At 38.4% G+C, this 15093-nt stretch overlaps 1 long non-coding RNA gene across 1 annotated transcript; it reads right to left on the bottom strand.

The window, feature by feature from the left end:
* Positions 1 to 809: 809 nt before the first annotated feature.
* LOC112842688 (uncharacterized) lies at positions 810 to 10991 on the bottom strand. The gene is made up of 3 exons (XR_003214648.1): positions 10502 to 10991; positions 8850 to 8880; positions 810 to 1282 (listed from the first exon to the last, which is right to left on the bottom strand). It is a non-coding gene; the product is annotated as an uncharacterized LOC112842688 (long non-coding RNA).
* Positions 10992 to 15093: the final 4102 nt, after the last annotated feature.

Raw genomic sequence — 15093 nt, 5'->3', positions numbered from 1 at the left:
TCCTCATGCAACCCCCAAGGGGTTTGTGTCACCTTCTGGTCTTGAACTGGGGAGCAGCATTAACCGTGTTCAGTTAATGTTTAAACCACTATATTAGCATTGCTAAAAATACAGTATTAGATCCAGCTTTAGAACTTCAAATATATGCAGCTGTAGAATAGATAAACTGCCAAGTGGCATTCAGAAATATGATAATAATGTATTTAATGGCTGAGCTATGCCATGTATGGTTCCCCTGTTGCTCTCTAAGAAATAAAGTTGGCTTATGAATTTTAACAAAATGAATATTTACCAGAAATTATGTTTAAGAAAGAATAATGAACTTGCCTGGCCACATAAATCTTAAATCTGTCTTTCACCTTGAAGGGTAAGACTGAGGGACCATCTGGGGAGACCATATGTCTTCACACTTTCATGACGTTAATGAGGGAGGGAACTAAAGGTACTAAACTGTGTCCGTGTGCTTGGATATGCTGTTTAATATTTGTTTGCTTTAATATGGCCAACCTTGCTCAGCTACATCTGGATCTGGTCCAGAACAGAAGTCTTTTCATTTCAAAAAGCAGTTCACATTTGGTAAATACAAACCTGAGTGGTGACAATTAGGAGCTTTGAATGTAAGCTTTTTAATTTGGGTGGGGTTTCCTTTTTCAAGAAGGTTCACCATTTAATTAGTGGATTTATAAATAATCTATTGTGTTTTCAAGTGGTACCTGGCCTCATTCTGAAGCATTTTCCTCACAGCCACCAATTAGTATATTGATGCTCTGATGAACAAAGCCAATATGTAGAATGCAAATAATCACACACCAATTCACAGTCTATCATTTACACATTTTCTCACTAGCAATTTATACAAACTTCATTACAATATAAAAAGGAAAAAAATATTCTTGATTTACGATTTTACACTGAATAAAATTCCCTGTTGGCAAATCGTAGTTGTATAATTTATTTAGGCATAGTAGGGGATTTTACATAATAGGGAGTTCAAATCTTATGTCCCCACTCCCCCAGTTTTACAGATCAGAATTGCTCACTAACATGCACTCCAGCATTTACAGATATTTTTAGCTAATTATTCATCCCTGCATGAAACTAGAAACTACAGAACACCCTACACAGTTCCAGCCACAGCCTGTTGTGTGTGTGTCTGCTGGTGGCGCTCGCACGCTCCAGGCATTTCTTTGATTGGCTGGTGGCTGCTGGAATAAGACTTTGTCCATTTGTAGCCCCAGTGGGAGTAGAAATAATGACTGAAGCAGTGTGACCACTGAGCTTTCTGGAAAAAAAGACAGCAAGAACAAAAAGGGGGAACTGTGAATGAATAAACAGACGAAATAAAGACACAAAATACAGAGATGAAAGCCAGAAATGTGAACGTATGATAATAAAAGGTGACAGACAGAGTGAGAGGAGAGGGATAATGATACAGAAAAAAAAAGACAGAGAGCAAGGCTGTTGTGTGTCCAGCGCCGCCCACTTTGTCCTTGGTCGCACCTCCCCTATTCATCCATTCACACTGACGTATGTGCAGGACACAAGGCACCACACACACACACACACGGGACAATGCATGCCACAAACTGAAAACCACTAAAGAGAAACTGTTGTAGGGGGTCCAAGCTTAAACTGAATGCTCCAACTTTCCTCACTTCCTTCCTGTTTTGTCTTTTGTGCGTGTGTGTGTGTGTGTGGTGGGGGCTGAGTGAACAAGACTGACTTTGATTAACAGATTGTTCATGTGTGCATTTTTCTCTTCCTTTGTCTTTATTGTGAGTGTGTGTGTGCGTGTGGATGCTAGAACGTGTAGGTGGTTGACTTTCTTGGACAGACATGCTTTAACGATTGGTTCATTCGGATCCCCCCTACTCACATACACACACACAAACCGACATTCACCATCACACCACTAAAGTAACACAAACACACACACAGCAACTTTTGTTCCAACTTGCCCATGTGACTGTGGAAATGACACTATTTTTTCTGCCACCTTAAGAAATGGCTGCAGCTGAGTGTGAATTCACACTGTGAGACACATAAAGCATGTCTCAGAAATCTGACAGCCATTTCTACACACTATAATATTCTAATGTTATAGAATATCTAATACATTTATAATGAGAATTAGCAGTTCATGTCACTCGTGTGGGACTTTTTAAAAACCTTTTTTTTTGTCTGATGATTACGTTCTTCGCGTCAAGTGCCAGGAAATCAGACTTTTGAAGGGCACACCGCATACAAGTTGGAGAAAGATGTAATATTTGTCTATTAATCCGATGACATCTGATTCTGCTTCCCTTCCAGGCTCTGTTCTCCATCTGCCAGTGTGCTCAGAAACATTGCACAGGCCAGTATCACAGAGTCTGTACACAATGTGCCTCTAGAAATGGCCAATAAGAAATTTCCTTTTTATTTTCACCTGTAGCATAATAACCCAGGAAGATGGTAGTTTAAAAGTACAAATATTCTCCAAAGGCCTAAGCCTCATACAAACTGTAGGATCAGTGATTTAAGTCAAATGCCTTGGTGATGCTTTAATATTTGCAACAGACGCTATTTGAATAAATTAGAATGAATTAACCAAAGTTCCTTTAGAAGCAAGTCCTGCTTTTCAGAAGTCATCTTGGCAGTGCCTGAGCAGTTATTGTGGGTTTCCAAGACCAGTCGTCTATCAAAATGAACAATGAAAGAGGCATAACTTTAATTTCAATAGTCTGTGGAACCCCAAAAAAACCACATGTGGTGAATCACCAATCAAATCTGATTAAAAATGCCTAAAAAGTTTGGTGAATTTGCCACAAAAGAAGTTTAAAAAGCTCCTTCGTGCATGTTATATGTATCGCACCAGAGCATTAAACACTCCAGGGGGAAGATTGATCCAAATACCGATAGTATCGATTTCAACTGATATCATATCGATGCAACTGTGTTTCTATCCTCTAAATTCAAAATGCAGCTCAGTGATATGTGTAAAATACTCACTTTTTTATTGAAAAAACCCCCACCTCAAACATGCACTTTGAACAGTGTTGGAACCTTTTCATGTTGACTGTCACATCTATTTTATGTGTAGCCTGTAGCACATTTAGACAACAGAATTTCCGAGTGCTTTAGAGACAGGCCCATTTACATTCCAGCTCTCTAAAAAACTCAGTTTTACAATATGTGAAAAACTGAACGCTGTGTTTTATTGTATTAATTGTGGAAAGTAAAAATCACAGTGCTTTTTGTGTTTGTTAAAATGTATTCCGAATTTGCATCTGTGTGAATCATGGCACAGAGCTTTCTGCCCAATATAAGCTGACCTTATTGGTTAAAAGCATCAGTATCAGTATTGGTATCAACAGTACTCGCCCTGTATTTATTGGTATCAGATTAATCCATCATTACTAAACACATACCATGCTAATGGTACACATTATTGGAAAGAATGCAAAAAAAATGCTTAGCACTCTTACCTACATCAGTAGAAACACCGGCCACCACACAGCTGAAACTGTCATGACATCTTATCTCTGCACCAACACGATTAGCTCATGTATTTACTGGTTTGGTTGCTATAAAGCAGATGGGTGGCTCTTTGAGTGTTGTGTCTGAGCCTTATAACGTCTTTGCCCTAACCCTTTCCTCCAGCTGCGGCCTTTTCCAAGTGCATTAAAGAAAGTTTGACATTCCCATTAGCTCCATGCTGCATGGTGAGAATGGTAAACACTATACCTGCTACACTTCAGCATCTTAGCAGTAATAACATAAGCCTCCCAAACCAAGTATAGTGGACTTAAATAAATAAAGGATCTCTATGCATGTTACATTTCAGCTCTCATAGAAGTTATCCTAAGGTTTTTAGATCCTTTGGGCATTGTTTTGCCTGGAGGAGTGATCCAGAGGCTTTTAGAAAATATGACATTGTAATCGGTTCTGATTCTAATTGTTTTTAATCACACAATATCACTTTGCTGTCACACCTAATATTCTGTTTTTTTTGTTTCAAATTCCGACATTAGGTTTTATCTTTCATGTACCATTCATAGCAATCAGTTTCATTTTACATAGCCTGCTAGCATCTGTATGTTTTATTACCAGCTTTGGCTTTTCATTTGACTGAATGGTCAAGGCTGTGTAGATACTACTGCGTTGAATACAATCAGCTTCAGTTTATCTCTAACAACTATCATTGCTGCGGAGAGGCTTTTGTATGGCTGCAGGCGAATGGTCGCCTGTTACACCGAGTTAAAGTACTTTACATGTAGCAGGAACACGAACGATGACACCCAGGGTGACCCCTCCCTTCTGACCAGTGGGCACACACAAACCACGGCCACACACTTTCTAGCAGCCTATTCACACAACCAGCTCAACCATCATGTAGTAGTGTGGGCACACACACACTTTCTCCTTTTTGTCCTCCCCTCCATCCCCTTCTCTTTCCTCAGTTAGTTTTCTACCACAAACACTTCACACAGAGCAGCACAATGAGCAGTCTGTGACGGAGGGAAGCCTATGTCTGCATTGTACTGCAGCGCTTTGTCTCTAACCATCATCACACATCTTTCTCTCTCTCCGTCTTTGTGTGGCTCTGTCCTTCCTGCTATGGTGTGGGCTGCAGCCGAGAAATGTGTTGCTCCTCTGAGGCCTATATCCATAGAATTACGATGCTGAAACACACTACTTTTGCTGAAATTGTACAATAAAGACTGAGAGGAGTTAAAGAAGCACGTTTCACAGAATAGTGTCCAGAAACAGTTGTGAAATGTCAGAACGTTTTGCAGCGCTCTCCATATTCATGTCACTCTTTCCTACAATGGCTACTCTGTCTGCCTCTTGTCCTTATTATTCCATTGTCATCCACCTCTCCTTCTCTGTATCTACGTTCACATCAAAGTAGCTAACAATAAACTCTTTCTTTCTTTTCCTCCATCTTTGTTCCTTTTTTTCCCTCTGTCTATCACTCCGAATCAATGTCGACACTAAATCACATGGCTGCCCAAGCGCTCTGTGGCCTCCCAATTTGTCCCTCTCGTCTGTTTCTATTTGTGTTTAATTAGAGGGGGGAAAAGATGGATAGCTGGATGTGTTCTGCTGTAGGGTAATGTGATTGAAATGGTTTTGACTAGCTATTTAAAATATCAAAATTCATATGCTGTATATCAAATCACATTTTTCCATACTTATTCTCGCTATTTTGAATACATATATTGTTTATAGTGTCAAGTATGGCTACAAGAAGCGCTCTACAAGTACCTGTGTGTTGTACTCAAATGGTTAAAAAGTCTCCGTGGCTGCTATCTTGGCTTTGGAGGCCAACAAACAATTGGCACCATTAATACAAACAGAACTAGAATAGAGACATGGTGATAGAATATACCAATTTTTTTTTTAAATATGTGAGACTAATAACTAATTAAAAAAATTAATCAAAAGGCCAAAGGTTCATAAAATAAGGTTTAAGAATTACTTCTTTTTGACAGAAAACGAATTAGACATTTTCAGCTCATCCTGTAGCTCCTGTAAGGTCTCGTGAGCTTATTTGATAGGAAGCCATTGGTCCATCCACCTACAGTCCATGAGAATTGCTACTCCTCAAGAACTTACAATTAAATCCAATGATCACTTAATCTTCACTCTAACCATCCTGATGTTCAAGGTCATATCTGTCATTCAATGGGCACTTTTGCCCTTTTATGAATATGGCTACTGCTCTTTCAGTATTAGGCAGATTGTAGTTGATCAGAATGCAGGTGAGCAACTACAGCAAGTCATTGACAAACTTTTTCTTTATCGAAATGATAATGCAGTTCATCTGTTATTTTTGGTCTTTTATAGCAGTGGTCCCCAACCTTTTTTGCGCTACGGACCGGTATGTCCGACAGTATTTTCACGGACCAGCCTTTAAGGTGTTGCGGATAAATAAAACAATATAAAACCAGTACCAGTACCAAAAAAATGAAGATTTATTCATACAGTGGAAAAGACCCAGGGAAACCGAGTTAACGATAAAAATGATTTAAAAAAAAGATAACACAAAAAAACAATAAAAACCCTGAAAACCATAAATTTCACACCCGAGCCTCAACTCTTGTGGACCAACCAAACCCACCGACCGATACCGGTTGGGGACCGCTGTTTTATAGGATAATGACATATACTCCTCATACACCAGAAGGATCATTATAGACCTTTTCATTTATATAAGGGGCCGCAAAGCCCCACTAAAGTGGAATTACTGTGGATATTCTGCAGTGCCTTTGACTGGCAGCCCAGACTAATGAGGTAACTGGTTCTTCCACTCTGCATGGGAGTTTTTATGAGATGTCATGCTAAGGAAATTCTTTTTTTAATCACTGTGAACTATGCTGTGTTCATACATGCAGGTCAGACATGAAAGGGGAAAGGGATGTCTGGATGGTCTTGCATGTGTGTGTGCATATTAGCTTGGTTTGTTTAGTTTCTGGTGAGCGCATCTGTGTCTGTGATCTCAGCACTGTTATAACCGGGTACAGATTCTCAGCGTGTGTCGATGTGAGCGAGGGTGTTTACAGGGCTGTGAATATTCTCTCTTTAAATTCATATTTTCTTTTTCCTTTCGAAATTGATGTTATTCATTTACATGTGTGTGCACATTTACCTTGCTACAGAAGCGTGTGGGGATTTATAGGTGCTGCAGTTTCATTAATGTACTTGATTCAAGTTGTGCATTACTGTACGCATGTGTCTGATGTGTGTGTTTTACATGGTTCAGTAAATCTCTCCTCAGTCTCACTGCTCTTCTTTCCCCATGACAACAGTGAGTCATATTTTTCTGAGGCTTACACACAGACACATGCACGCACAGTCAATCTGTGTGTAAATAACGTGTCCGTTTCCTTTTTCTGGGTAAACCAGGAGTCCGAACAGTCAGATAACTTTGTGCTCTGCACACAACAGTTTCATCCTCATACACGGTTCTGTGATCTAGATTTAATGTACAAGTTTGTTAGTCTTTGTGTGTTTAATGGTTGTGAATATATTCTGACCTTTCTCCGTTCATTCAGATGACATGCACATGAAAAGGGAGCCCATTCAAAAAAAATTTAATTCATCTAATTCTTTGGGAACGTTGTCAGAATAGCTTAAATACCCAGTACTGCTACATTAAAATTATCTAATGAAAACTGAAAGTTTAAAGGTTCCCACTGCTACTAGTTTTTGTTTCATGTCTAATAACTACCACTATAAATACTGCAGGAACTCGTGTGCGTTTCATATTAAAATGATGATGTCTGATTGTGTTAGGGCTTCGGTTTGCTCAAATAGCACACACATTGGTGTTGCACAATGAAAACAATGACAAACAATAAATTAAAAATACCCCAGAGACAATATATGCTGCAATAGATGACTCATTGTTTAACTGGGAGAATTGAAGAAAAAAGATTAGAAGACAATACTGTGCTTAGTCCCGGACTGCTGACAATAAATGTACACATGTAATGAGTAATTATAGTGAATTAAAAATTTGTAAGCCTTTTTTCTATGGGTGACCTTTCTGTCACACTCACAGAGAGAGTTTGAGACAGATGAATGCTGACCCAGAGGGAGGATAGAAGCCAAGGTCACACCGAGGGCACAGGGAGAAAAGTATGTGGTGTGAGTGCATGGTTGAATGACTAATACTGCTATGAAAGTGCATATACAACTGTCTGGATGTGTTTCGAGCACCTTTCCACTGTACTCCACTCCACTTGTGATTTTTTAAAGTTTATCTTAAGCTTTTATTAAGCATAAAACATGCACCTAACAAAAGGGATGAACCACTGTTATTGCTACACAGACAACAAACAACTTAGGAAAAAAAAACTATTTGAAATTGAATCTTTAGGCACTTTGCTACCAGCAACCTGCTCCAAAAACATATACTTTATATAGTTTAATTTATATAGAAGCTATTCATAACAACAGTTGTCTCAAGGCGCTTAATATTATATGGTAAAGATCCAATAGTATTAGAGAGAAAAACCCAACAACAGCACTCAGAGAGCGCAACTCCCCCCAAAGAGTGAGAGTTATAATAAACCTTTGATGCTTTATGATGTATTTATTACCACATGCTGACGTCAGCCTGTTTTAATTACAGTATGATGTCACACAAGGTCTAGTATATTGTTGTGATGTTTGAAGACAATCCATGAAAAATTGTGTATAATACAACATTTTTACTGATTTTCAAATCTGGTGTGGAATTGACCTTGACCCCAATTTTCACTCGAGTTGTCATTGGTATCTACCATCACACAAAATTTGAAAATGATATCTTAAAAACTGTGGACGCTAGACTGCTAGCAAACAGACAGGGAGGGAAATATGCACAGGTGAGATTATTAAGTCAGACAATCATCAATGTTTTTGACCTGTGTGGTGTGACTGATTGCAAAACATTACAAAATGTTAATCACTTCACCCACATGCAAACTATATTTAGGGTGCACACACGAAAAACGATTTTGCAGGACTAGACATCCACACACACTAGTTTGTCCCCAGCCTGCCTCTGCCTCTACAAAACACCACACACACCGACCCCGGAGACAGAGCTCAGCAATACTAGGTCAAGCTGTCCATATGTCATTAAAAATGGATAACCATTTGACTCACTGAGCCGTGTGTGTGTGGGCGTATGTGTCTATTGCTGTGAAGTGTTTTTTATTGGACTGGCACTGAGGAAATAAGAAAGTCCCTCATTCCCTGATCCATTTTCAGTGAGTCATATTGGCAGGTACGAACAGGAGATTAGACTAATGCGTGGGGGTGAGTAAAAGCGTGTGTTTGTGCGTATGCGTGTGAGTGCGTGTGTGGATTACACGGACCTGTGGCGACTTAAAGTTAGAGGAAGAGAACCTGAGAAAACAAACAGAAGGAGGTTGAGCCGTTAAATGGAGTTTTGAATATGTGCCCAGGGGGAAAAAAACAGAAAATACAGGTGGGCTGCAGAGAAGATAACTGAGATGAGGAGGCCATTAAAGGATGTCAAACTCATATGTACGTGTTTGAGTGTTGCTGGATGCTAATAAGCATTATTAGGATGTAAAATTCTAAGCCCTTTACAGTGTCCAGCAAGGGTTCTAATGATATGAACATCTCGTTAATTGTTACTGTGCAGCCAAAAAGCATTTCCTTTATCTTAAGACTTGCATAAAAACACTTATATGTTATAGTGGAAAGCAGTTGCTGCTGAGGTGGCTAACATACTGCTTGTCATTTGCATAAATTAGTTGTATACGAAGCACTTTTACATGCGCTCAAGGTCCAAATTAATATCCCCTGAGAGCCAAAATACACTTAAGTCTTCCATTCACCAAGTGAATATTAGAAGGGTGTCAACCACACTGGAAGGTAAATGCTTGTCATGCATTAAAACAACTGTGCAGTCTTTACTTGATTTTGTTGTCACTGATGACTGCTCTTTGTATTGGAGTTTGTCACACATGCAGTATGAAGTATGCCTTTTATTTCACCCAGAAAGACTCCTGCTCTTTTGATGACTCCGATCTCAGCCTTTTTTTGTTATTGTACTGTAACCATGTAATGGAAGGTAACCAGTCCAATGTACATGTAACCGAAGAAGGCTAATTATCTTCTATATGTTTCTTTTTTTTTTTTTAAACCTAGTATTTAAATAATTGTAAATATCTCAGTGCCCTGTAATCTGTCAAATAGAATCACGGGGATATTTGCAAAGTGTATTATTTTCTTATTTCGTATATAACCTTTTTTATAAATCCAGTTGACAGCCTACATTGTAAAGAAGGATATTAGACATTAAAACACACGTACAAGCATCAGCAATCCCATTTTGGAATGCCAAGGGCCGTTTTAGAAGTGGAGCAAGGGAACTATATTAAACTATATTGAGTTTAGCTTGACTGATATTGGTTTTTTTAACACATGATACAGATATCAATACCAATACCAATATCCGGTACTCTCAGGTCAGCTAGTTGTTTGTGACGTTTGAAATGTTTTGGGGGTTTTTTGCCTATAGACAAGTCCAGTCTCTACTGTTTTCTTTGTACTTAAGTTAACTAAAGTGTTTTTAGTTTGGTTTTACTTAACCATAAGAGCCTTGGATGTTACAATACAGTAGGCTTAGTGTGTTGTGGTGGAAATTATACATACACAAACACACAGCCAATTTTGAAATGGCCGACAGAAGATAAACATGTTTATGCAGTATAACCGCACAGTGTTACAGCGACCATTGACTTTCTGCACTGAGATAAACCACTGTTTGTTTCCTTTGCTCAGTGTTAAATTTAATGAACATCCTCTGGGAAGTTTGGGCTGCACTTTTGTTTCAGGCAACGTTCCAGAGGGATCAGCTAGCTACCAGGTCTGCTGCTCTGACACTTTCATTGCATTGATATTGTCCGAGACTTTCAATAATATAACACAGTTTTTTTTTGATTCAGTCAAAAACATATGGGGAAAGAAAATGTAAAATATACAAAATTGCACTTACCTTCATAAACGCCAGTTGTTTTGGATGTGATAAGCCTGGTATGGAAGAATGCATCAGGCGACTCAGATTTACAGGTCAGATTACTTCATGTACTTCAGATAGTTTATGTATATCCCTCTATCCACATGGGGATGATCTACTCTGTTGCCCACAGTTCAGCTTTAACCTTCATTTATCAGCATAAAAAAGTAAACATAAGAGAGGCAATGCTGGAAAAAGGCTCAGAGGCCACCACTAGAGTACACTCATCACATAGAGGATAGATCCTAGGCTTGGACCTTTGGGACCTTTCCAGAAAAAAAGCCTCATCTAAAAATCCTTGTCACGTACCTGCTGTAAACCCAGAATATTGTGGATTTTGTTAGTATTCTGCTCACACATTGGCCCTCCAAAACCCTTAGGGTTAATTTGTTTTGGTGCCAACACTGCAAAGATGGTATGTTTTTTCCAAGCTACAGTGGTAATTTTCTTTTGTGTCTGTTACTCAGTAGAGGGGATGTGGCTGATTTTCCAAATAATTTCAGTGGACTGTGACAAAACAACAACAACAAAAAAGAGTCCACGGTTTTGTAGCTGGCATCAAAATTATAATCAGACTTTTAATTGGACCTTCATGGTGTTTTTTAATGCGCACTGTTTATATTTCTTGACACGTTAATTAATCGTTGCCCACACGGGACCTGAAAGGAAGATTGTGTTTGCTTGCCCTCATTCTGCTCCGTATTATCTTTTCTACTTTCTAAAACATTAGCAATATCACAATAACATGATAACAGGCGGAAAAATTAAGCAAAGTGAGAAATGAAATGAGCAACAGCAGAGTAGCAAGACAGAGACAGTGAAAACAAGAAGCCTGTACAATCACCGTCTGGAACACACAGCGTCTGCAGGCAGCGCAGCAGGGTCATGCATCTCTCAGCTAAATTTAAATCAAACAGAGTTGCATTAGAGTTGAAATCAGTGTCTAAATCAGGATGGGAAACTGCAAACACTGCACTGCAAAGGAACTTAGGTCTTAAGAAAGAATATTAAAAAAAATACAGCCTACCTCTTCATTCCTCTAGAACTACGCAAGCTTGTGTCTGTTCTCAGAACAAAAATAACCATTCATTATAATGATCTGAGGGGAAAATCAATCAAATGGATTATGCAACCATCGCTCATGACTTATATGCAGGATTATGGGAAGCCTTATTTTTCTTCCCAATATGAAGAAAAATATCTAATCTTATGTAATAAAGATAAAACAGCCGACAACACAAAGCTGATCAGTTGGGAGCTTTGTTTCTTTTATCTCAGTCGCAACAATGAAAGTCCACCAGCTAAAAACAGTTAGTTTGAGCAAAAATATACAAAATAGAAATGAAATACACTAAATGACCTGACCTGACCTTTTTACAGTATATATTTTGATTCATCATAGCAAGGAAAAGCACTGGTATAACTAACCGCATAAAAAAAGTAAAATAATGTAATAAAGTAACATCTCCCATCTTCTTGATTTATGTTTAGGCTTCTGTCGTACAGACCAAGAGATCAGACCCGTAACAACCACACGTTGCTAGGGAAAATGTATGTTCCCCAACCAGTTAGTGAATGGTTGCTTGCAGTTGCAAAGTGAAATAGGTTGGAAGTAGTGTTTTCACTGTATGTTGCAAACTAATTTATCAAATCAGGGTGGGATAGAACAAAGATCCAAACTTTCTGTTTGCAATTTTATTCCAGCATACTATATGTATTTAAATATAAAGATAACCAGACAATACGTATAATCAATAAACTATTTTTTGCACCTTTAAAGTTGGTATTTTTATGGTCTTAAAAAATATACATCAGTGAGTTTAATTTAAACGTTTTGATCGAAAAATCTGAAATTTTTGGCATCCATCAAAACCGAAAAATACTACATAGCAACATAGTTCAAAGCTGTTTTGTGAAATCCAGCAGTCACGATCTGTAATCTACTGATTTGGCTTTGATTTGGGACACAAATCATTTAGTTATGAGCACAAAGCTGACACCACAAAGCAAAGATGAAAACCAGCACAAAACGACTTTAAAACGATTGCCACGGTGATTCTACTGTAGAAATATGAACAGGTAAAAACGGAGGCTCAACCTGACTGCTTGTCAGTTTGTTACCTGTTGAAGTTCAGGGTCTGGCTGCTGGGCTGGGGCTGGCATTCACTCTGCTTTAACATCCCTCTGGGTTCTTGGCTAGCTTAACGTTAGCATCCCATCTGTGCTAATGCTTGCAAAGAGCTGAAGTCGTTTCCACTTTAACATCGCACTCTTGTCATTTTGTGCAATAAAAATAAAAGTAATGACCATAGCCACACTGTAGACTGCGCCACTGGTTTCCTCTTCCAGCACACAAAGTGAAATCAGCTTATCAGGATCAATAGTCAATAATCAATAGCAGACTAATAGTTCCAGGGAATTGAACTATTGGTAACTGGTTTTAGATTTCCATCCCTACTTGAAATAGAATGCACCTTTATTATGAAATCTGTTACTACTATGGATTTAGTACATTTTAAGGGCTCACGTTAGGTCACACGTTATGAAACTACAAAGTGCTGTTTATATTTTATGACTTTCATGCCATAGTGAACTTCTAACCTTTTGTGACACACCTTAGAAATATTCAGTTTGTCCTGTGACCCCCGAGCATGTGAAATGTCAGGCAATGATAACAGATTTAGATGGGAAGCACAAAGGCAGACAGCCAGTGAGGTAGGGGAAACCAGAAAGGCAGACAAGCTTTGTCCAAGGCACTGACATTTTGGGGAAGAGAATGTGAAATATTGGCTGACATTTGTGCTAGGGCGAGTGTGTGCACGTGTGTGCGCTTGTGTCCTTGTGGGTGTGCACATACGAAGACAGGAAGCCTGGAAGCAAAGAGAATGAAAGAGCAATGAGGGAGAAGATACAGCAGACTCGATTGGAGGCAAAAGCATCCTGTTCCTACATGTATGATGTCTGAAAAATGCAGCTATCGCCCCACTTTGTGCACATATTTTGGACAATTTAAGAGGTTCCTTGTCATGTTCATGGTCCACTGACTTGTTTGGAATATTTGTAGGGATTACAGCTCAACAGTAAAGCAGAGTACTTCAGTAAGCAGTGCTTTTTAGCTTGTGATATTTTGACATAAAGTTATATTTGCTTTTTACTCTTCTCTTTCAGATACCATCTTGGTAATGTGTAACATTAAGTTACTGTATATTAAGTACACACTTTTATAAAGATAATGACAAGAATCAGTACATTATTTATCAAGAATAAACAGCTGATCAACATGAACTGTATCTAACTTTTAGTTAGTTATAAATATAGTTTGTAGATTGTTTACAAAGGTAGTTACTTAGAGTTGTCCTAACGCCTCATTTACACAGGCCTAAAGAACAACCAGGTTAACCCTCTGACAACCACATGTTGCGAGGGAAAAATGTATGCACCCTAACTGATTGGGGAGTGGTTGCTGGAGGGTTTTTGGCAGTTGCAAGGTGTTGCAAATTTTGGTTGGTAGCAGATTAACACAGTCATCTGTAGATTGCACAGAACACACCCACATATTTGCAAACACTTTGAGCTGTAAAAAGTGTAAAAAAGAAAAGGAAAGATTTTTTTTTTTAAAGTGACACAAACTGAACATGGAGACCGCTAACTTTCAAAGTAAAATGCACACTGCTTAAAACATGTTATTGGCAGCTGCAAGGGATAGCTTTTACTTTGAAGGCAAGGATATCCTCATCTTTGAGGACTTATCATGCATTTATATATTTACTCTGTATAAAATGAGTTCTGTATAAAACCTGGGAGGTTTTTAAGTTAATTTCATCTGTGGTGTTTTATACCCTTTTGTGAATAAAAATAGTACTTCAAAGATAGGAGATGAATGTTAACATTTCAGCTCTTCAGGATGACTATTAAAACTAAGTTCTAATATCAGCTTTTCATCATTTTGTAATGCTTGTCTGCATAAAATCTAGAATTATAACAAGATAACACAGAGGACATTGATATTGCTTTGAATTCAATATCCCTATGGCATTATAAATGTAAGAAAACATCCTGACAGGAGAGAAAAAGACGGTCTCTGTCACCTTAATAATGGGACACAACAGCCTGCTCACCTTCTTATAGAAATTACATGCATACAAAAATGCCAAACTCTTCCAGGTGCCAAAAGAACAGCTCAAAAAATTTAGTTTTATGATTCATTTTGATGTGTAAGTGGATTAAAAAGCACTTATCCAAATTGAAGTTGAGTGTCGCTTCATGTTCTGTGATGCATGACACTGCATATAACACATTACAATGCAGGAAAGTGCTGCAGGGGTGCCGCAAGGCTTTGTGGGATGTGTGAGAAAACTAGACAGGCTTTTTCTCAAATACCTACAATCTGAAAGCCCTCAAGGTGAGATTTTGATAGAACCTGACCAAATATATTAATATGTGAAAAAACAAAATTGGTGTAAAAGAGCAGCTGTAATAACTGATTGCTAATACAGGAAACAAGTTAAAATAAACAAGCTTTGTGGTTAATTAAAAACTGTTGAACCCCTGCAGGCTGTGCTGGAATCGAA

This window comes from Oreochromis niloticus, linkage group LG17, assembly GCF_001858045.2.
Source record: "Oreochromis niloticus isolate F11D_XX linkage group LG17, O_niloticus_UMD_NMBU, whole genome shotgun sequence".
NCBI lineage: Eukaryota > Metazoa > Chordata > Actinopteri > Cichliformes > Cichlidae > Oreochromis > Oreochromis niloticus.
This window is presented reverse-complemented; position numbering and strand designations above follow the sequence as displayed.